A 22,442-nucleotide genomic window follows, 5' to 3' on the forward strand; every position below is an offset into this window, starting at 1 on the left:
GACTTACAGAGGTGGGGAATGGATCTTCACCCGGCAATGGATCTAAACAAAACACTCATGATCAATAACAGACTAAACCAATTTTATTCACTAGGTAAGGCCAACTGAGCCATATAGCTCTTTTTTTCCAGAAGCGACCTGGCCACAAATGATAGCTTAACGAAGTTGCTTATCATGTGGACATTTATCGGAGCTAAATACTCTTAAAACATGTTTATAATTGCGGAGGGAAAACCCAGAGAAAAATCCACGCGACCACGGGTAGACAGACACGCAAACTCCAAATATACTGGTGTCAGGGTCAGAATCGAACCCACGACCTCCTGTATACCAGGCGAGGTAGTTAACATCTCGCCACCGTGCTCCCATCTTGACACTCCTGACGAAATCATCTGGCTCAATCCCCTCAATGTAATACGATAGTTGTTGCTATACAAGCAACATCGGACACACGAAGAAGAATAGAGTATTATAATTTGTTGCATTCATCACTTTCCCCGATGTCGCTTCCCTGCCGAATTAGACGCTACGTGGAATAAGAAACCAATCTGTAATTGACGCGCCAGGCGGCAATTTCAATCGCACATGAGCCTGATGAACTATTGTGCTTAATTTCTCACCGCATGGAATTATCTGCACAGCTGCAGGTTTCAAATGCGCGTGTGCGCGCGTAATTGCCTCGCAGATCCCGTACGGGTTGAGGGGCGCTCCATTGAGCAAATTGATGGATTGTCTTTCATTGCGTGTATGCAGCTGCAGCTCACAATTAACATCTAGGCCGGATTAGGTTTAATGGGGGGCCCGAGGCTATTATAGAGTTTTGGGTGAGGGGGGGGGGCTCCTTTGTACTCCTTCCCTGGACTGAATTACGAACATCCACGCCCGATGCCAAACACTCCATCGCTATTTGCTTTCGAGATTGCAGTTCTGTTTTTGAACGTGATACACGAACTTGGAAATCCGATTCAAAGGTGAAATAAACAAAACGAGTGTTGTCGGCACCCAACTGATTGTGTTGCACATAGTGGAGGCATGGATTTAATTACCAAATTACATATAGGATGTGTCATAGTGCTACTGTTGTATATTTTAAACTGATATGAAACAGTACCTTTTTGGGGGTGGGCGGGGGGGCGCGGGGGGGGGGGCGCAGCCCCTCAAAATATGAAGCCTCCAAAGCCGAAAGCCCTGGCGTGGCGTCATGCGTGGCGTCATGCGTGGCGTGCCATCTTCACTATCCCCGTCTTCGCCTAGTCCAACCACGTGACGTGGCGTGCTCTATGGAAATTCTCCCAAACGTCCATTCGCGATTCGCAAATGGCAGTGAGGCGGTGGTCACCAAGCTTGTTGTTGTGCCCGCACTGCGGGGTCAGGTGCGGGCCTCTCGCCAATACAAATTCGCATTCGAATGGAGTTGGAGGGGGGAAGTTGTTTTTGTAGCTTTGTGTTTGGAGGCATTGCTCACCCTTGTGCTGCTTTGAATTATCTGGCGATACGCGGTGGAGTGACGCACAACCCAACACAAGTTACTGAACGACTCGAGGAGGTCCGATGAGATTGCATGCCAAGAGCAGCATTCGCTGGGACATGCGTGTCATTTTTTGAACATTTGATACCCGGTCAAATATGAATTCCTGCAGTCCCGGAAGCTTTATGTCAATATATTTTTGTTTGCTCACAAGCCCCACGGGAAGCGATGGGAATTAAGCTTGGACAAGACAAGGATGCACCCAGGCCAACGATCCCGCAACCTTCTCTCAGTTCCCTTATCCCAGACCCCCACTTGCACGCAAAAATACATCTGCGTAATTCTACCCCAACGCAAATACACTTGAAATGAAAACAGCAACACTACGCCATGTTGCTTTAGCAACTGTAAGCACGCGTATTTTTTGGTAAGTTTAACATTACTCTTCTGTGGGAAATGTATCAGGATCTTCCTGTCGAATGGACTCACTGCCTCTTGCCACGTGAATGTGAAATTTCCACCACTGGAACAAAGCCGTCATCGGAGGTGGGACATCGTTTTAACGCTCGTTCGCGCAGGAAGAGAGTTTGACTTTAACATGCAAAATATAAAAGTACAGCCCTCCAATTGCTGCCTCGTGCCACTGCTGGCGAAAAGGGCCTCCTCTACAGGGAGTTCTAGAGCCACTCAAGAGGCGGGGTATTTATTTGGCCTACTCTTCCACACTCGCCACTCGTCTTGAAAGAGGTGGTTGCAACACAACTTGACCTCACCACGCGTGACCTACCGATCGGCTAACTGGCATGTACCCATTTATTCTTGCGATGGGTGGACATAGGCAGAGGAATTTAAACAAAAACAAAACCTGCCCACTGATTCAGCTGTCGCGCAGTGTGATGTCCTTAGTGCTGACCATGGCACCACGGCGACTTTTTGTGTGCATCTTCAACTTAGTTCGCACCGTGAGTAGCCAACGCCACCTGCGATTCGCACGGTTGGCTACGTACGGAGAGAAAAATAGTCCAACATAATCGGAGGTGCGGGGGAAGGACAACAAACTAAACACAGAAACACTGTTCTAAAGACATGCGTTTTCAATAGCCTCTTGTGTTGTTGATAAAAAACACACATTAACTTTGATGCAACTTGTCTTGCCGTTGCTAAAACTGTATTTTGTAATCAATGTCAACGCGAATACATGATTCGGTAAAGTCGTTTCAGGAGGGTCCTGCTTCATGAAGATGTTTGACCTGTAACTGTAAAATGAATGAGAGCTTGGCTTAGTTTGGGACGAAAAACCCAGAACCAGAGGAAAAAACCCCCACAGATCCAGCACAACACGAGCAGGAGGGGTTACCACTCAGCACCACCATCTCCTCGCCACACCTCTCACCAGGCACTCCTGCAACATCTGGCAAGCCTCGGCGTTGGTCACCCACACGAGTACAATTCGCATGCAATCTTGAGTTACAGGTCGTGCAAATGCGAAAGCTTCTCAAGACGCTGCAGACGAAAACAAATTGCGGCGCGACCCTGCCAAGCCGTGTTCTCGATTCGGAGAACAGCTGGCAGATGCCTCCGCATCTAAAACGTACCCATTCAGGGAGCCTGCAGAAATGTAACACTGACAACTAACATCCTCTTTGGTTTTTTCGGTAAAGTCACGTAGGTGAAAATAAAATAAAAATGAAAAACAACTAAATTAAATCACGACGTTTCGGAGGCAACTTCCGTCTTCAGGTGGAACTGTTACGACCAAAATCACTGTAGCAAGTGAAGAGAGCTAATAGAGATACGCGATTATATAGGGTAAGAGGGGGGGGAGGAGCCAAGGTAGGGGGGGTAGGGGCGCCGTGTGGAGTCGGGGTTAAGCTGAGTTAAGCCGGCGTGTGAAACTTCAAATCTAGAAGTAACATCCTGAAGAGAGAGAGAGAACATCCTTCAAAAAGTATACTGCATCACGAATAATTGTACCTTTTTATTAAAGCAATGCATGCTGAATAAATACATCCTTAGAAAAAAACACTGCCCCCAACAATCCGGCAAAATCGCTCCTTGATCGGGCACATTCACGGCCATTTGGTTGCAGTCGCGGCTTCTGATCGACCATCGCCTCCAGTGCGCTGATGTCGCTGCTTGCTGTCATCCTCGGAACTCTTCAATCGGAGTGTGTATTCAGCAGAGGTGGGACAAAGTCATTGTTATGCAAGTCCAAGTCGAGTCGCAAGTCATCAAATTCATGACTCGAGTCTGACTCGAGTCCAAGTCACATGACTCGAGTCCACACCTCTGGTATTCAGAACACGTGAAGAACCCTGAGCGAGGAGGTCTATTTTTGCTTCAAAGGGTGGCCTTGCTTTGCCGTTAAAGCCTATAGTTTCGGTTGCCATGGATGTTTTGCGGTGAAGCGGGTTTTTGTCTCTCTCTTTTCGTTTAATCGCAAATGTAACCATTTAGAAACGCGCGTTTAGATGATTTAGATGCTTCGGCTGCTATAAATTTCCACATGGCAAGCCACGTTTCTTTCTTTTGTCGATTTTTTTTTGTTGCCGCTGGAATAATTTTAGTTTAAGATGTGTTTTTGTTTGAATGCAGAGGAAATTCGCGCTGACAGGAGTTAATTTTTCCAAATGAGGGTTGAGGCTTGGACGTATTTCTTCCCTTCCTTGAACTATTGACCTAAAAAATAATATCGGTAGCACCCCGGGTGAATACTATTAAGATTGTTTCTTGGAGCATTTAATTCTCGACTTCAAATATGTATGATAGCGATATCAGGGTGGTATATATTTACTGTATACTATGTTTAACAGAGAATATAACTGTATAATTACGAGACAACCACAGTCCATAAATATGAAGTGTGTCTATAAAGCAGACGTTATGTACGCGAAGGTTTCTGCTAATGGTGCATTCTGGTAAAAAAAATCCCACCCCATGTGGGGCTGATTGATTGGGTTTCCTGCTTTGCTCACATGATCGTGTTTTCATTGATACATTTTTTACGTGTGATATTGATAGGTTTGCGCCGATCCTGGGAGATCATGCTCATGAAACCTGTGGAAATAAATCAACAAAAAACCACAGGGTGTGCGGCCGGGACCTTTCTTTATTCATAATAAGGGTTTTTGGGTTAGATCGCGTTATTTATAAATGTTTCGCAACCCTCCACCACCCAATACGGCCAATCAATACTCGCAGTCAAAATGCAATTTGTTTGCATTTTGACTGCAAGTATTGTGGTTAATGCAGACATGGATCTTCGTAAAAAGGTTTCAGTTTTGTTGCCAGAAAAAAATGGGAAAACTCCTTTTATTAATACCCAATGTGTAGGCGGTGCAGGTACACTCGCAAACGTACACCTGTGCATGTACAGCCCTTTCGTCATCCCACATCCGGGTAAGATTAACACGATTCATCCGCAGGAAATGGCAGTGGTGGCCTTTTTTTGGACGTCGGTGAAAGGTCATAGAGCGGGAAATCGTCGCTCAATCGGGCCATCAGTCTGGCTTGAGGATTGTGTGCCATGAAGGTCCACTGCGTAACATATCTGCAAGCTCGCTGCTTGCAGATATGTGCGACGGGAGTAAATGGTTAATGCGGCAAATGACCCTGCAGCGTATGGAGTTCATGTGGAATAAAATTCACGTTCGCATCCTTGACCATGTACTGTTGTAGTAGTAGTAGTGGCTGTTGAGATGATGAATGTAATTGGGCAATTACCCTTCCACGGGGTAATGGCTCTCTTCACTGCTTTCTCTCTCACATCACGATCCGAACTCTCCACCCCACCTCCTTTCCCTTAGATCCCATCCCTGCTTCTCTTTTGCCTCCACTCATCCCTCTTATCATTCCCTACCCCTAGTCTCTCTGCAGTGGTGATGGTCCTCATTAGTATCACCATAATTAATTGTGATCGTCATCACCGCCACCACCATCATCAAAATATCAATATTACGACCCCCACCACTCCATATCATCGTAAATTCCGCCAACACATGCCACCGTCATCTTTGCTACCACTATCTCACCACCACCATCAATCATCATGACTTTGCAAACTGAGATAATTTCTTCCATCATCATCATTATCATTACAGATCACCACAATCATCGTAATTATATCATCACCACCGCATCACCACCATCATAATTATCGTCGTTATGATTATCTCCATCACAATCACCATCGCTATCATTGTTATCATACCACTAAATGCTAACCACTTCTACCATCAGCATCATGATTACCACCGGGACCACCACCACTATCAACAGCAGCTTTCCACAATACAAATATAGTGACATAAATGGGGTCACTATGGCGTTTAGCGCCAGCGACCGTCACAAGAGTGGAGCTGTGCGTCTTGGGCCTCTCTCGGGCACCAGAGTGGGCATGCCATGGAAGCGGGCCCTAGGGGGCTTAGTCCTGGTGACAGTGAGAGAGAGAGTTGAGGACAGGACAGTCTGGGTGACCCCTAGAGGGCACGTGACCAGATGAGGTGGCAAGAGGGGCCAAAAATGGGGAGAGCGGGACACGTGACGTAGGGGCCAGAGTCTTCGGGAAGGATCTGGAAGGGGGCGTGGCCAAGGGCAGAGCCTGGCCACGCTGCGGCCGAATAAGGCCGAGTCCCGATCGGGGATGTTCTCTGGAATAAACCCTCGGCGCTACATCTATCCCATATTCGGTCTCCGCTCGGCATCGTGGGTCAGTCAGGAGGTTACTGACTGACCCGGTTATGTAGTTACCCTGTTGGGGTCTAGTTAGCGTGTGTGGGGTCGTCCATAAATGACGTCACGCGATTTTGGACCCCCCCCCTCGTCACACGGAGTCACAAAAAGTCAGACCCCCCCGTCAAATATGACGTCACATAGCTCTGTCCCCCCCCTCCCCAAACAAATTAAACATGCTTCAAATTTCAAATCGCTTTCAACTATTGTAGTGCGTATTTAATGCGGCGCTGCACTCTGATGTTGTAGGAGAAAACATTTATTAAAAAGTCTATTCAATTAAGTAGAACGTGTTGTCTATATTTATTTAAAGTTGCGCATTTTTTCGTGACGTCACATTTCTCAACCCCCCCCCCCTCGTCACACATCGTCACAAATGTCTGACCCCCCCCCCCCCTAGGTGCGTGACGTCATTTATGGACGGCCCCTGTACGTTTATGTAGTTAGCCCTGTTGGGGCTGTGTAATAAAAGTGTGTTGCCTCCGTGAAGAACACCACCCAAATAATCCATCACGAGTCAATCAATCCATCAAAACTTGATTTATGTATGGGCACCTTTATAAAAACCAAGGCCCCTATGCGTAAATTCTGATTGAGTGCAGACTGAAGGGAAAACGTATCGGTCTCACCGAGTAGCAGACTGGCCGTCGGTGCTGCTATCCTAGCGAGCATGGCTATTCACGTTGCCTGCAGACTTCTCGCTTGCCTTGGCCACGTCGAGACCGTGATGCAGCGGAGAGTCTCGCTGTGCACGCAGTGCATCGTTCGCACGTGCGCTGGACTTCTTTCACACCGCACGTAGCCGACCGTGCTCGTCGTGGGAAAGACAACCCCGAGATGCGATGTCCATTTGTAGCCGTGACGGTGCCAGTCTTTATTTAAGCATCGTGTTTATTTTCTTGGTTCTTTCGGTAAAGTCACGTAGAAGGGAAATAATAAAAATAATAAAATAATTCTCACGACGTTTCGGCCACAACGCAAGCAGCCGTCCTCAGGTGAAGAACAGGTCTGTCAGAAAGACCTGGTCTTCACCTGAGGACGGCTGCTTGCCTTGTGGCCGAAACGTCGTGAGAATTATTTTATTATGTTCTATTTTTATTATTTTATTATTTTCCTTCTACGTGACTTTACCGAAAGAACCAAGAAGATGAATCCCTGCAGTCACGAAAGCTTTAAATCGAAATCGTGTTTATTTTCCATCACACGCACTCCTTCACTCCTACTACTCCCAAAAAACAACAACATCGTCGTCATCTTTCGATTTAAAGCTTTCGTGACTGCAAGGATTCATCTTCTTGGTTCTTTCGGTAAAGTCACGTAGAAGGGAAGTAATAAAATAATAAAAATAAACATAATAAAATAATTCTCACGACGTTTCCGCCACAACGCAAGCAGCCGTCATCAGGTGAAGACCAGGTCTGTCGGGGAGACAGCGTCATTTAGCGTCATTCAGACGCTGTCTCCCCGACAGACCTGGTCTTCACCTGAGGACGGCTGCTTGCGTTGTGGCCGAAACGTCGTGAGAATTATTTTATTATGTTTTATTTTCATTATTTTATTACTTTCCTTCTACGTGACTTTACTGAAAGAACCAAGAAGATCGTCGTCATCGTCGTCAGTCGTTATCTGTCTACTGATGAAGGCCTCCCCACGCCATTACCACATGTCGCGGTCATGTAACGCCACTGGCACTCCATCTCGCTTCTGTTGCATGAATTGGTTTAATCGCTCCGTCACCAGGATGTGTTCCCTCTATCGGCTTCCATTGACTCGTCTTGTCCATTGTCCGTCATCCACTCTCGCGACGAGGTGTTCTTCCCAAGCCCACTTACTTTGTTTAACCAATGGATGTGATTCTAGAGTTGAAGCTTTCGTGACTGCAACGATTCATACTCTTTGGTTTTTTCGGTAAAGTCACGTAGGTAAAAAAGAAAAGAAAAAAAATGAAAACAACTAAATTAAAGCACGACGTTTCGGGCGCAATACAAGCGTCCTTCTTCAGGTGGGGACAACGTAGCGAAAGCACAACCGCTTGAGTGTGACACACTTACACACTTAAGCGGTTGTGCTTTCGCTATGTTGTCCCCACCTGAAGAAGGACGCTTGTGTTGCGCCCGAAATGTCGTGATTTAATTTAGTTTTCATTCATTTTATTTGATTGTTTACCTACGTGACTTTACCGACAAAACCAAAGAGAATAAATGTGATGTCTCATATTTCCACTCTGTCGCCGAATCACGTGCTCCTCTTCCTGTCTCTCGGTGCAATTTTTGAGCGGGCATCTCTCTACCCTCCTTTGATCACTTTTCGGCTTTTGTTAAAAATAAATAAAAAATACCAACACATGGAGAAGGCCACCCAAAAAGGCAAAGACACATCAATGCATTTAGGATACTCTGTATCGCAATAGCCAGTGGTCGATATTAACGATGGAATGGCAACCAGGAGAGGTGGCATGCCCGAGAGGATGTCCACTGTGGAGATGGAGCAATGAAATCTGCTCTGGTGTAGCTAGAGGGATGTTTTGCATCACGAGACGGTAACAGCTTGCGGAGGCCTCCATCCAGCAGTGGATAGATTCTGAAGGTGGTGGTGATGACACGGCATCATGCTTGAACATCTGTAACTTAAAATGCATCCGTTGGATCCAATGGCAAAGAGACAAAGGCGTAGAAGGGCAGACCCACCCATGACAATGAGGCACTTGATTGCATAAGAAAGGCAGTGGATGAAGGTCACGGTTACTCTGAAAATGCACGGTGACAACACACCTGCTCAGAAATCCATTCTGGAGCTCAGCCACCGCACACTCAGCCCAAATGACATCTCAATTCCATTCGACTTCATTCAGCCGGGCGATGACTTCAGTTGCGCCCAGTGTGTGACGATGCAGCTCCAGCGCCATTGTACTGGGCAAATGAGCGCGCAAATGACCATGCAGATGGCTGGCCAGACGACCGGCTAATTGACCGAGCAAATGAGCAGTTACGTGAACGCCGAAGTCAGATCCTGGTGAGAGAGTTATGGGAATCCCTAACGAACCTTTCAAACCTTCCGTAAAAAATAAATAAATCGTAGTAATAATGTAGCAATGCTAAATAAATGAACACCTTCAAAACCCCCGGCATGAAAATAAATTAAAATTAATACATCTTGTCATGAAGCTTGGGAGGCACCCAAATTCAAGCCGCTGCTCACATCACCTCCCGTCCGGCGGCACACACGTGGGAACATCGGTGAGAGGTTTATTCCCAACCATTTCCGTTCGTATTATCCATTTAGCCGAGCAATCGAACACGTTTATGATCGATAGAGTGATCAATTACCGAAGTAATCGGACACGACCCCTGCAGTCACGTCAACGCATGTGCACATGTATGAGCGGTCCACCAAACCCGCATCGGAAACACCGAAAACGCGGGCGTGGAACACAATCGCTGCTGTGACGTCAGTTAGCCAAATCCGTCGATGCTTTCGTCTGTATCTTGACAACCTCGGGTCATCTCTATGGATCTTACCCTGAAGCCACTGGAGCGCGGCAAATCAAAGATTCGATATCCACGCAGAGACCACTTTCTTCCCATCGCCCTCCTGGGCCGGGCAGATAAGTGGTTAACAAAGCGACACGGGCTGACATAAATTGTAATGCCGCTCCGTCACCGGGCACCTTGGATTACAAGCGTCTGTGTCTGTGCGTGTGAGAAGCTATGGTATGCAGCGGCTATAATGCCATCTCGCAGACATGCACGCACATTGAACGTGATGCACGAAGACAAAATCCCCCGTAAAGCCTTTAACGGACTGTCGGGGCAAGTGCTCTGAGCGATGTAGCACCTATGAATGCCGGCACGGCACACGCGAGGGTGGGTTGCCAACATCTGTACTGTACGATTGCCAAATGTCTATGCCACCCACTTTCTCCAACTCGCACTGACCAGCGCGGTGAAGTATGGTTAAATAGCCCCCCGCCCCCCGCAGCGAGGTTTTCCATCCAGCAGTAGATAGTATACGTGCGTGTACACGCTGATACGTGGCACGTGCATTCACACAAACAATCGTAACCGCCAAGTATTGTTTTTCGCGTCCGCTGGTAAAGCGTCTGCCGAGTGCGAGAGACGGGGACACGAGGTCGGCACGCACCGCGTGTCCGCCTCTCCGTCTCCGCCTCTGCGTGTCCGGCTCACGACGCCTCTGCTCCACGCGAGCTCCAGCGGCACCGATCCGCGTCTCGCTCGAGACACGACCAACACCGGACAGCGACGCGCATGCAACGTGATCTCATTATTATGATTCGTCTTCCTGGCATTTACCCCCCTCGCGTGGGGTCAGGCCTCCTGTTCTCATGTTTCTCCCCTCGTTCCCGTCCGGGGCCATCACCTCCACGTCCACTCCACATTCCTTCACTTGCTGGCTCACCACGTGGAACCAGCGCTCCATAGGCTCTGCCTCTTGGTCTTCACCAATGGCGCTTCCATGTTCATCACCTTCGTCTTCCGATGTGGGGGTCCCTCTCTTCTTCCGATTCGTCCTCCACGCCCACCTGAGCGGAATTTGTGTTCCGCTTGGCTGTGAAGGGTATAGCCCCGAAGCATGGCGTGGGGGGAGGGGCGGCTGTAGCACCTCCCTCACCCACTCCCAAGCCCCTTTCTAAATGATTAGCAAGTCATGGACTGTGCCAAGTCTTTGAAAGCCCTCCCCGTGAGATGAGGTCCCACGGCTGATACCGTTACCGTTTTGTGAGCCCAGAGGCCCGTCTCGCTTATGGCAACGTGATGCGTTCGCCTTAATCATTTTTCCAAAACCGCACGTCCGAAAAAGGGAGCTAACGATTAAAAGCCGACTGTCGTAATGGCTGTAAGTGGCTCGGCTATTGTTAGGACGATCGATGGAGCTATTCTTATTTGCGGGCTGTTAACAACACACACACACCCCTGTGTTGGCCAGCTGTACAAGAAGATCCTCACGCGACGTCCCGATTATATCTGACCCCGTATGCAACTGTTAGGTCACAGGATCGTGATTGATGGCAGCGGCTAGGGGAGGCATTCGTCCAGCAGTGGATTGACCATGGCTGATGATGATGATGTTGTTGTTGTTGTGAGTAATTGGAGTGAAGGAGTGGGTGTGATGGAAAATAAACACGGTGTTTTAAACAAAACAACTGGCACAGTCACGGGGTAAAAATGGACGTGGAATCTTAGTTGGTTGTCCTTCCCAAGCACCAGCGATTAACACGGTTGGCTCGGTACGGTGTGAAAGAAGCCCAACATACGATGCACTGCGTGACTACGATGATAAAGGCACGCTTGCTTGATCGCGGCAGAAGTCCGTGGAATGAGAAATTGAGCAACTGGGCGACAACACACGCATATATGTATTTATTTATTTTCGTTGAGGTGGGAATCGACAAAGGCTGGATTCGCATTTCGATTAAATGGCTGAAACTCATCCCACGTTGGAGACGCGACCGAGCGGATGCGTGTTGGTCACTTGTGGCAGAGGTTCGCCGTTCGAATCCGGCAGGCCGCTCTGGTTAACACCGCGGATGTGTTAACCACCTCCGACGAGCATGGTTGGCTACGTACGGTGTGGAAGAAGTTCAAAATGCGTACGTACAACCATCAAATACGCAACCCGCTCTGCTTCACAGCGGATGCCAAAGATTTCGTGACGCCATTGAAAAAAGAATAGGCCATTACGTGTCGCCGTCAGTGTCCACATTTGTGTGAAATTAGACGAACGCCTCTGCAAATTACTCAATCGGCAAACCGCACAGCAATCGTCGTTTTGTCCCGTACCCCCCCGCTGCGAAAGTTTAGCAGGACGATCGTGACAATGTCGAGAGACGTGTGGCGAGGTTTTCCTGGGCAAACAAGCGGCGTAAACCACACACACTACACATTGCCTTGGCTATCCGCAGTGCTGCACCTGATTGTTGACGATGACGGCATCGGCAGGTTTCAAGAAAATTGCGCGAGAACGTGAACATTGACCGAGACGCGCAAATTGGACCCCACGATTTAAATTCTAGTCACGTCGTGCGTTGATTAACACACATCAATGTCATATTTTACAGAGACGGTCATTACGTTCTCAGTGCCGTTTGTATAAAATGTCTCATTAAACGGTGTCTATAGTCAGCCTTGAATGTATTTATTCGGGGAAAACCTCACCGAGTCTCAATGCCCTATGTCAAGCAGAGTGTTCCAGTGGCATGTTTCAGCAATTCGTGTTTAAGCGACTTTTACTCATGCAGATGACAACGCGAGTACCGATAGAAAACTCGCCAGGCATACGTAGGGATGACACTATTAGGGCCATACAGACGGGTTCACCAAGCCTGTCCGGGCCAGGTCAGCGACTTTGGGATTTTCACAAATTTCCACATGAACCTCCAATGCTTGCCACCACACCCAAATCAAATGAAATGTGATGTGGGCGAGAAGCACATTGCATCAACTGGATATCCATCTAGATGTCCATCTACCGGACATCTGTGACAAAGAACTTTATAGCTAATCGGATTTATTTAGTAGAAATACATATTTTGGTTCTGATTAAGAGCATAACGAAATTGGTACATAGGTTTTCGCAGACAATTTTAGGATTACTTTTTTTTGGTAACGCGATCACGTACTAAACTGGCCGAATTATTGTAGTGAAACCTTCCACGACTCTGCATAGCCAAATATTACATTGCCCATGCTTCCGATCCGAAGAAACTTTGTTGCAGTTTCAAGTGCAACGTCGTATCTGTTTACTCAATATGGTCGTGGGAATTATGATTCGATTTACCGGCGAGCTGAAATAACAGCACGTTAAGTGCTTTGTGCGAAGTGACAATCAAGTTTGTTTTGCTCCGTCAGGTGGTGGAAATATTCACAGTGGACATTTGGCCACGTCGATACGGGACCCTTAACCCCCCCCCCCAAAAAAACTATCACGAATAATACATCATGTTAATTCTACTTGGAGTAGTTTCTGAGATGATACGAGATCGGACGCAGCTGCAAGGAATGTAATACTTCGCTTTGATGCAACATTGATCAAATGTTTTTGAAATATTTTAGATTCCTCGCGTGATACTCTTGTTTGGAATTGTTTTCGTTCCGATTACCTTACTTGATTGCTGCACTTCGTTGTATTTATTTAGCTTTTGTCATTTTGATGCAAAACATTATAATGTAGACGTTATGAGGTGCAATCAATTCGTGGATCTCAGAGCGCCATGCGTGTAAAGGGGGGAGCGATAAACGAGAGAAGTTACCGGGGAGAGAGAGGCAGATATGGAACGAGAGAGAGAGAGATCTTTCGCGATGCTTGTGGGCTACGGCCACAAACCACGTCCGCGTAAAACATGGCAGCAGCAGATGCGGATACGTGATTATGGTGAATATGATGCACAAATGGAACATTTAAAATTCAACTGTGGTCACCACCCAGAACAAAACCATGGGAGGTCGATTCACAAATACGAAGGAGGAGGTGTCATCGTAGCGATGATGCACCATCCCCTACCGCTCCTAACGCAATCGTCTGGCTGGGCAAACCACCTCGATGTCTAGATTTGAAGCTTTCGTGACTGCAAGGATTCACACTCTTAGTTCTTTCGGTAAAGTCACGTAGGTAAAAAATGAAATTAAAATTAAAAAAAATTAAAACAATAAAATCACGACGTTTCGGAGGCAACACAAGCTTCCGTCTTCAGGTGAAACTGTCACAGCAAAACAATCTGTATCAAGTGGAGAGAAGTCCCGAAAAAACCTCGATGTCACATTATAGCCGCTGCTCTCCATCAACATCAGCCCGCAGCACGGACGAGAAGACTCTCGCCAATGAGACTCATCCCGGTTTAACAACAAAAAATGAATTTGATGCCGCCAGCGCACGCGACGCGCGTTCTATTGATTTGGTGGCGCGAGGCTTTTTCTGAGCCGCACCAGAGAGACCGCGCGACGGGCGCGCAGTCGATGCCGCGTGATGGATACGTGACGGCTCGCGCGCCTCCTCCGTGAACTCCCTGCTCCAAAATCGCTGGAGCGCGCCGCCCATTCATAACCTCGCTCGCGCATAATCGAAACTCTCACAGTATTTACGAGGACATTTATTCGCGGTTGAGTACACACGTACACGAGGGAGGGAGGGAGGGGAGGGGAGAAATTACAAGCAGGTAGGCAGGTAGGCAGGGAGGAAGGGAGGCGAGAAATTACAAGCAGCAGTGCTCAGAAGATTGAAGCGGGCTGCTGTTAAGCTCTCCGATGAGCTTTTTGCGGTTGAACCGCGCGAGCTGTTCGGCACGACGCCACGCGGCCTGGTGGGTCACGCGTTTGCCGCTTGTCGCAGAAGATCACGGTTTGAATCCAAGCGGCCGCCCTGATCAATACTTGCGGGTGTATTAACCGCAAACACTACTACGCGCTGTCTGCTTCACGGTGGACGCGAAAGAGCACGTGGCGTCGTTTGCAAAGCGTACATCCATTTTTCGATTGAACGCTTTCGTGACTGCAGGGATTCATATTCTTGGTTCTTTCGGCAAAGTCACGTAGAAGGGAAATAATAAAATAATGAAAAGAAAACAATAAATTCTCACGAAGTTTTGATTGCAACACAAGCAATCATCATCAGGTGTGAAAACCACGGCAATAAAATTAGAAAAACCGCCATATAATTTTCTTGCTGTGGGTTTCACACCTGATGATTGCTTGTGTTGCAATCGAAACGTCGTGAGAATTGTATTGTTTTATATTTGTATTATTTTATTATTTCCCTTCTACGTGACTTTACCGAAAGAACCAAGAATAGTAAATCCATTGTGCGCCGACGTCGCAGTCAGAATATTCCGCACTTTGAAAAAATACCTGCAAGTTACTCCGTTGCAAACATAGATGGGCAATCGTCGCAGCCTCCTGCAATAGCTTCCTGTATAAAAAGAGTCGTGAGACTGAGGGAGGCTTTCCTGGGTAAACAAACAGCGTAGTGGTAGTAATAATGTTCGACGTTTTGCTCCACGTGCAGAATCAGAATCAGAAGTTGATTTCCCAAGTAAGAGCCCATTGAGCTATAAAGCTCCTTGTCAAGGGCGACTCGGCTGGCAAACAACATCAACGCATGTCACAATTACAGATTTGACAAAAACAAACATCATAATAGCAATTATGCTGTTGATTGCATTCACACTGGGATCATAAGAGGGCGAAACTACACGACCGCAACATGCCCAGTGTCGTTGTACGTGCAACGTTAAGCAACTCCATTTACCAGTAAATTGTTCTATTCACAGAACATCATGAACTTTAATTAACTTGTGGAATTCCTCTAGAATTATGGGCAAAGATCTCCGCGGTGAGGTCCTAAAGACAAACAGAGACATCATGGAGAGAGGCAGACACCAAAAAGAGAGACAAAGAGAAAGAGAGAGCCGTAGAAGCATACACACACATCCAGGGCCATTGATAAAGACAAAGAAACACATATAGAGAGACACAGAGAGAGACATGCATGGAGAGAGAGACATGCATGGAGAGAGTAATTGAGGAAATGCAGGGCTATCAATAAATATAGACAGACAGACCCAGAGAAAGAGACACGGAAACATGTTCACCGAAGTAGAGAGACATAATGAGAGAGACGGAGAAACACATGTGTAAATACACATAGACCTACACAGAGAGAGAGAGACACACACACACAGAACGACAAACGGAAAGCCGATGTGAGAGACGCACACAGTGTGCAAGAGAAAGAGAGACACACACACGGCCCCACAAAATAAACAACTCACCCCGTCTTCCTCGCTGCCATCCCTCGAGTAATAATTCTGGCCGCTCACACGACCCCTGACTTCACACCCTGTGAACACGGCTGATGACTCAGACCGAGCTGTTGTCTGAGAATTGAAGGCGCGCTTCACATGAGCCACAGTGCGTGGAGTTCCCAATGTCTGGGAGGGTGGGGAGGAGGAGCAGGGGGGTGGGGGGGTGCGCCGTGCTCTATCAACGGAGTCGTTTCGTGGAAGGAATTCGCAATTTGCAGCTCCCGTAGGTTGTGCGGACAATTTAATTGGGTAGTGCCGTTGCAGCCTACTGCCTACCCGTGATAAGACCGGGTCAGATAAGGGCTGCCCTTCCCAGTGCGGTTGTTCCACTAACGTATGCCCCACTGAGCGTGGAGGGTCTCCACATTTTTGCGCAGACTAAACCCGGGACATATTTTTCAGTCAGCCTAAATCTATCCGAATGCTGCAGTATCGTGTAATGAAATTCAACGCATCGCCGGTACCAGACCTCGGTACAAATCAATTCCTGCCACCCCAAAAACAGATACCAAGTCCTGGACTGTCCTGGTAAAACACGATTAGGTGGCATCCCTATGTGTGTGCATGGGGGAGCTGTGGCCCAGCAGTTAGCGCATTGTGCTACGAACCCGACCACGTGAGTTCGAGTCCCGTCCACGACCAACACCAGTGACGGTTATCTGAACCGGTCCTGGCCTTCCCTTAGGTCGACTCAGCCTCAATTGAGTACCCTGGTGTGGTGTGAAAATATCGCTACGAGGGAGAGAGAGATAAAGGCGGCCCGGCGTGGTGCTGGCCACCCATTCTCTCGTGTGCTGTGCCGGCCTGGATAGGTGCTCGCTTTACAGCACTTATCACAAAAGTCTGTTAAGCTTACCCGGGGAATCTTTGTCTTTGTGTGCGTGCGTGTGTGTGGGGGTTTTTGAGGATGGGGGAGAAAAGTGGTGCAGCGGTTTCCGCATTGCGATGTGAACCCAGTGACACGAGATTGATTCTCAAACGTAGTTTTGGAGACCCGGGACACAAATACTAGACGAGGCTCTTCGAGGCCTCCTCTGATCCGAGACCTCGGAGCCAAAAGGCCTCCCACCCCACCCGCCCTTAACCCCTCCCCCTTCTCTCTGCCGTCCTGAATATTGTACCTGGTGCAGAGTGAGAATACCACCTATGGTGGAAACAAAGGTGGTCAGGCGTTATGGTGGTCACATGCGCCTCCTATTGTCATTTGCGGTTCTCCGTTGGTGCTCACCTGATAGCGATGTAAGCTTGCTAGGGGGGTCTTGTCTCTGTGTTGGGGCAAAGTTGGCAGGGAGTTGGGTGTGATGGTCCACTGCTGAATGAAGGCCTCGCCACGCTATGCAGGTTGTGTGGGGTCAATTCACCAGACAATCGCACTGTCAGTGCACGCTGGTGAAGGTTGGGAGCGTATAAGTGAGTTCATGGAAGTCCAATACAACTGATTGTTTGAAAAAAAGTCTCGTGTTGTAGCTTAGTTTGCTGCGCCACCATCTAGCAACGTGCCACAGCTGCCCACGGCAACTTGGCGTTCAAGATGGTCATCAATCCAAGCACACGAGCCAGGCTCAAAGCACGCTTAGCTTCTCAGATCTACCCGCACCTCCAATGAGCACGGTTGGCTGCGTACCGTAGTTCACCATACATACGTGCAGATCACCTTTATTGAAACCGTGTCTTAGAACCTCCGCTGGAGGGTCCGGTGGTGGGGAGGGCGGGATGAGGAGGGCAGAGGTCAGATCTCATTGAGGCCGTGTGTGCACCGATCCACAGGCATTCGTACTTCCAGCGGAACCCTAAGCAATGGTCCCGGTGTATGCGAACCCTCGAGGACATCACGGCGATGGTTTTGCGTTGTTCCGACACGAGATGTGCACCGGGAGCGCACTGGTCGTCAATCATTGCGGCTCATTTCTCGCGCCAAGGACGGTAATACAGCCGGTCTGCACCGACAATGAAGTGGCACACGTTCAGATCGTTCCGCATTTATTTACTTTATTCATTTGATTGTTCGGGGCAAGCATTACTCTAAGGGTTCTTCATCATACCCTTGTCATTTGAAGGTATTTTTTGTTATACGTTTCATACATTTCATGGGGGTGGAGTTGCGGGAAAGTGGTTTAGCGCAATGCCACCGATCTACGCATTGATTGAGATTCAAACCGAGGTCGCCAAGGTTCGTGGCGCAGTGCGTTAATCACTGTCCCACCTCTCCGCCGCAAAGAACGAACGAGCAGTTAAACTCCACGGGCAAATACTGACGGCCTGAGACGACAACGATCCATTGCATGACTACACACAATTAGGCCTGGTGCCAAGGGGGTTGGGGCAGTTCCACTCGGAATGGCAAATGCTACCATTATCCAACATGGGCAGAGAACACTTGGCATATGTACCGCATGTTGCATAAACACTCAATATGCATTATAACATTCCGTAGCTGTTTCATTTCACAGGTGTGTTTTTTTCTTTCTGAAATGGTGAAACGTACTACAGTGCTCTTCTTGAGTTACCTTTTTCTCACAGAAAGCAGCCATCACAGAGACGGTTGTTATGTAACTTGTTTTGATCGAAAGAAAAAATGCTCCAAATATATAATTAGCATTTTTCACCCTGGAGTAAGAGAGATAAGTTTCGAAAAGGTCGTTTGAGGGGGATTTCAGATATTTTAAAGGACAATTTGGAATATTTTTCAGGTTTCTGAATCGCTTTACACGACTCACTCATGCAAATAGGATCCCGTGCTAACAACCGTGACGTGAACCGATGCCACGTGACTCCACTTTTGGTGGGAAAAGGCACGGATGCGACATCATAGTGAGCTTTCGCGACAAATATTATGATTCATAATTGACTTTTAGATCAGATCGCATGAGTAAAATGTGTGTCAAAACACCCTCCTCCACCCGACACAGCCAACTAATGAAGTTGTCCCGTGAACAAGCGTGCCTCAGCACACAGGTGTGTCGGAGACTAATCCACGCACATTTAACGGGTACGGACGTTCACTGATAGTTGCAACCAGCATCAATTGGACAGTTGTCAAAGCATATGACAATGTCCTCCAGTCTTTGGCTTTAAATAGGTGGCTGTGTCGGGTGGAGCATGTATACGACACACTTTACTTGCGCAAGCTCACCTCGAAACATTGAGTCGTAATCAGTGACGTCACATCCGGTTTTAGAATCTATTCGAAACGTGGACAACAAAAACATTCGGATCGTCTAAAAAGTCATAACCAGGTCAGATGTTTTAGTTGTTTTTAGGGCATTTCCGAAGCGCATCCCAACTGAGCGCTCACCAATTAAGCCATATCTGGGCCAATGGCTTAGAGGGCTAATAAACACTTCACCAAACCACGATAGCTTCATCAATTCACACATTCGCATCATCCCCACACGCTGTGCGTTTCATAGTGCAACGATTCCCACCGATGGTGAATAGATATGTGCAATTTCACGAACGGTTTAATTATAAACGGGCCTTCCTGTCAGCAGTGGCGTGAACACGTTATTGCAGGGCTGCACCTTTACCGTGTGTAATTTATACTTATTAATTGTGCATGTAATTATACACAAATCGAGCGCGTATTAATCTATGGTTTTTATGGGGATGCCTAAATATCGATGTTTTTTATTCCAACGCATCGTGAGCCCTGCAGCCACTAGAGGCCGCTACATTAATCATGATGGTAAAACATATATAATCGATTATCGAGTCCAATCGTTATCCCGCGAATCTCGTTAAATTATATTGCTGTGTTTCTTTGTGTGGGAGGAATCTTTACTTCCCTTATATTTATATGTTGACAGCCATGCCTTTCAACATAAAAAAAATTGTCATTTGTTGATAACGTGTGTAATGTAATAGATTATAGGAATTGAGTGTGGTGCATGTGTAACGCTGTACTGCAGCTGAAAGTGTGCCTTGCATATGTAAAGTATTATGATTACAATGTGATATTAATAACGAGATTTAATAAATAGCAAACATTTAAGTAAAGTTAACCCCCCCCTCCAAGACAGTAAACCATTTTCTTAAGTATATATATAATATCGTTTGAGTATGATATTTATATCTGTACAATACTGATACGCATATTTTTGACATGCAAATCTGAATAAGGATTCCTTCCCGCATTTCATATTCCAATGCAGCTAGGATATCTGTAGAAAATAGAGCAAACAAGAATTTAAATTGTTCAACTCACTGCATGTGAAGTGTACTAATTCAGAAACACTAGTAGGAGGCGTTATCCCTCTTGTTAATTCCGGCTCTCACAGCCATAGGGGATAACTCCATACCGGGTCGGGACAGCCAACATGCTGCCAGACCCACAGCTTGAAGTGGCGAAGACCACGACGACAGCAGCATGACAAGTTCCATTGCCAGCAGCACCGACTGTGAGTCGGACCTCGCCTTTTATTCTCCCCAGTGTGGCCAGGCACCGCCCTCGGCCACGCCCCCTTCTGGATCCCCCAGAATGCTCGGTGCTTGGCCCACGGGTCCAACTGGTAGAACGGGCTGCTACCCCCAATCCCATTGGCTACCAATCTCCCAGCGCCACGCGCTCCAGTGACTCATTCAATGTCACTACACTTGTACTGAAACAGTGGTGGATCCGGCGAGGTGGGTGAAGAGGTGGGAGGGGGGTACGTGGGTACGTGTAATGTTTTATTGTTATTATTATGGATTCACAATTGACTTTTAGGTCAGATCGCTAAGTGAGTGCAACGCCAATGTTGTGCCGTACACCCTCCTCCACCTGACGATGCAACTAAATCAGTTAATTCTCGGAGCGGTTTCAGATATTCGTTACCGATGTTGGCGCTAACCACTACACCACCGCTTAACTCCTCACTCCCACTTCAAATCAACGCCCCTCAAATGTAACTGACCCTGCAACCCCATCACTCCCCAGGGGTAGAGCTAAAACAAAACTCCAAGTGAGGGGAAGGTGGCATCTTACGTTAACAAAAAACATATGCATCGTATTCATTTTCTCTGACGAACGTACATTTAAGCATTCATTTTAGGGGTCTCAAGGGGGGCAGTTTCCCACCCCTCTCCCCACACTTGTCACTGCACGCCACTCTCTTTGAGATCCCAGTCTCGTTAAACATCAACCGTCCATCACTCACGTGCAGACCGGGCATCAAGCGCAACACCCGTTTAATTGGACCTACGGGAAATCGGGCACAGGTTTCACACACTATAATATAAATATGTATGTACACACACACACGCGGGTATTTACTGCCCGCTTTCCAGTGTGCGCGCATAAAAGCGGCGCTGCGAATGGCAGGCAGTTTCATTAAAGTGAGGGCCATGCTTCGTTAATTAAATACGCCGGCGAGTTTAGTGCGAGAGGCGTTCTACGCCCACACTCGATCCCATCTCACGCAAACAGCACACACAGACACGCTGCCCCTAATTAGGCAGGGCACACAGAGGTAAAGGAAACATTCCATCATCATCATCATCGTCACAATCTAAAATCATCATCGTCACGCCATGTGCCCGACGGTCTGTGACCTCGCGCAGTAATGTTTTGAAGACGCTCTTATTAGGAGGAGGGTCGGTCAGGGGAATCGTAGGTTAGGACATCGCGGGTGCACCGCTGAGATGTTCTGGTTTGTGTCTAGGTTTCAGCTGCCAGCAATTAAACCGCGTTCTCAAGTTGCAGTGAGCTGACGGGCTCAGTTCGGTCTCTGGTGACTGAACAAAAAACAGCAGCATATTATTTGGCGTGCGACTGATATTGGCTAAATTCCTGCTGTGGGAATTACACAAGAGAGCATTGGGTTGACTGCCATGCGACGAACAATTCTCTCCACTTTTAAGGGATCTCAGAAGTATCTCTGTGATGTTCCCTTCCGCGAGCCATTCCCACACACATTGGGCCATGACCTGCGAGGATTCAAAATGGTTATTGACACGACACTAAGAGAGCAGAGTTTGAATACAAATTATGAAATGACAACAACACGTAAAAACAAGTTTACCGCGTGACATCACCCATGCAGCGGCGACCATTGTGCATTTTAGTTTGTAGGCTGTAGGACAAATTGCTATCGCCTGAAAAATAAGAATAGTTTTTATCCTTTATGGAAATAATGCAGGTGTGAAGGTGTTCAAACACCAAAAAGATACCTTTTGCAAGGAATACGTCTCCATTAATCACACGTATTTGTCGCGAACATGCAAACAAACACTCTGATAAGTCGACTCACCTGCATCAACTGTGTATCTTGTGTTCTCCACAGGGAAGGCATTATTTGCTCCGCTGCGGATCTCCTGCCACCGTTTTCCCATTCACATGTGTCATTGCTTCTACATACTATTAACATGCCCTCCCTTTGTTAATGCTACCCCCCCCCCCTCCCTTTGGTGCTGCTGATCCTGCATAATGCATGGGCATAATATGACTTTGAA

Source organism: Lampetra planeri, chromosome 1 (assembly GCF_965212315.1).
Source record: "Lampetra planeri chromosome 1, kcLamPlan1.2.h2, whole genome shotgun sequence".
NCBI lineage: Eukaryota > Metazoa > Chordata > Hyperoartia > Petromyzontiformes > Petromyzontidae > Lampetra > Lampetra planeri.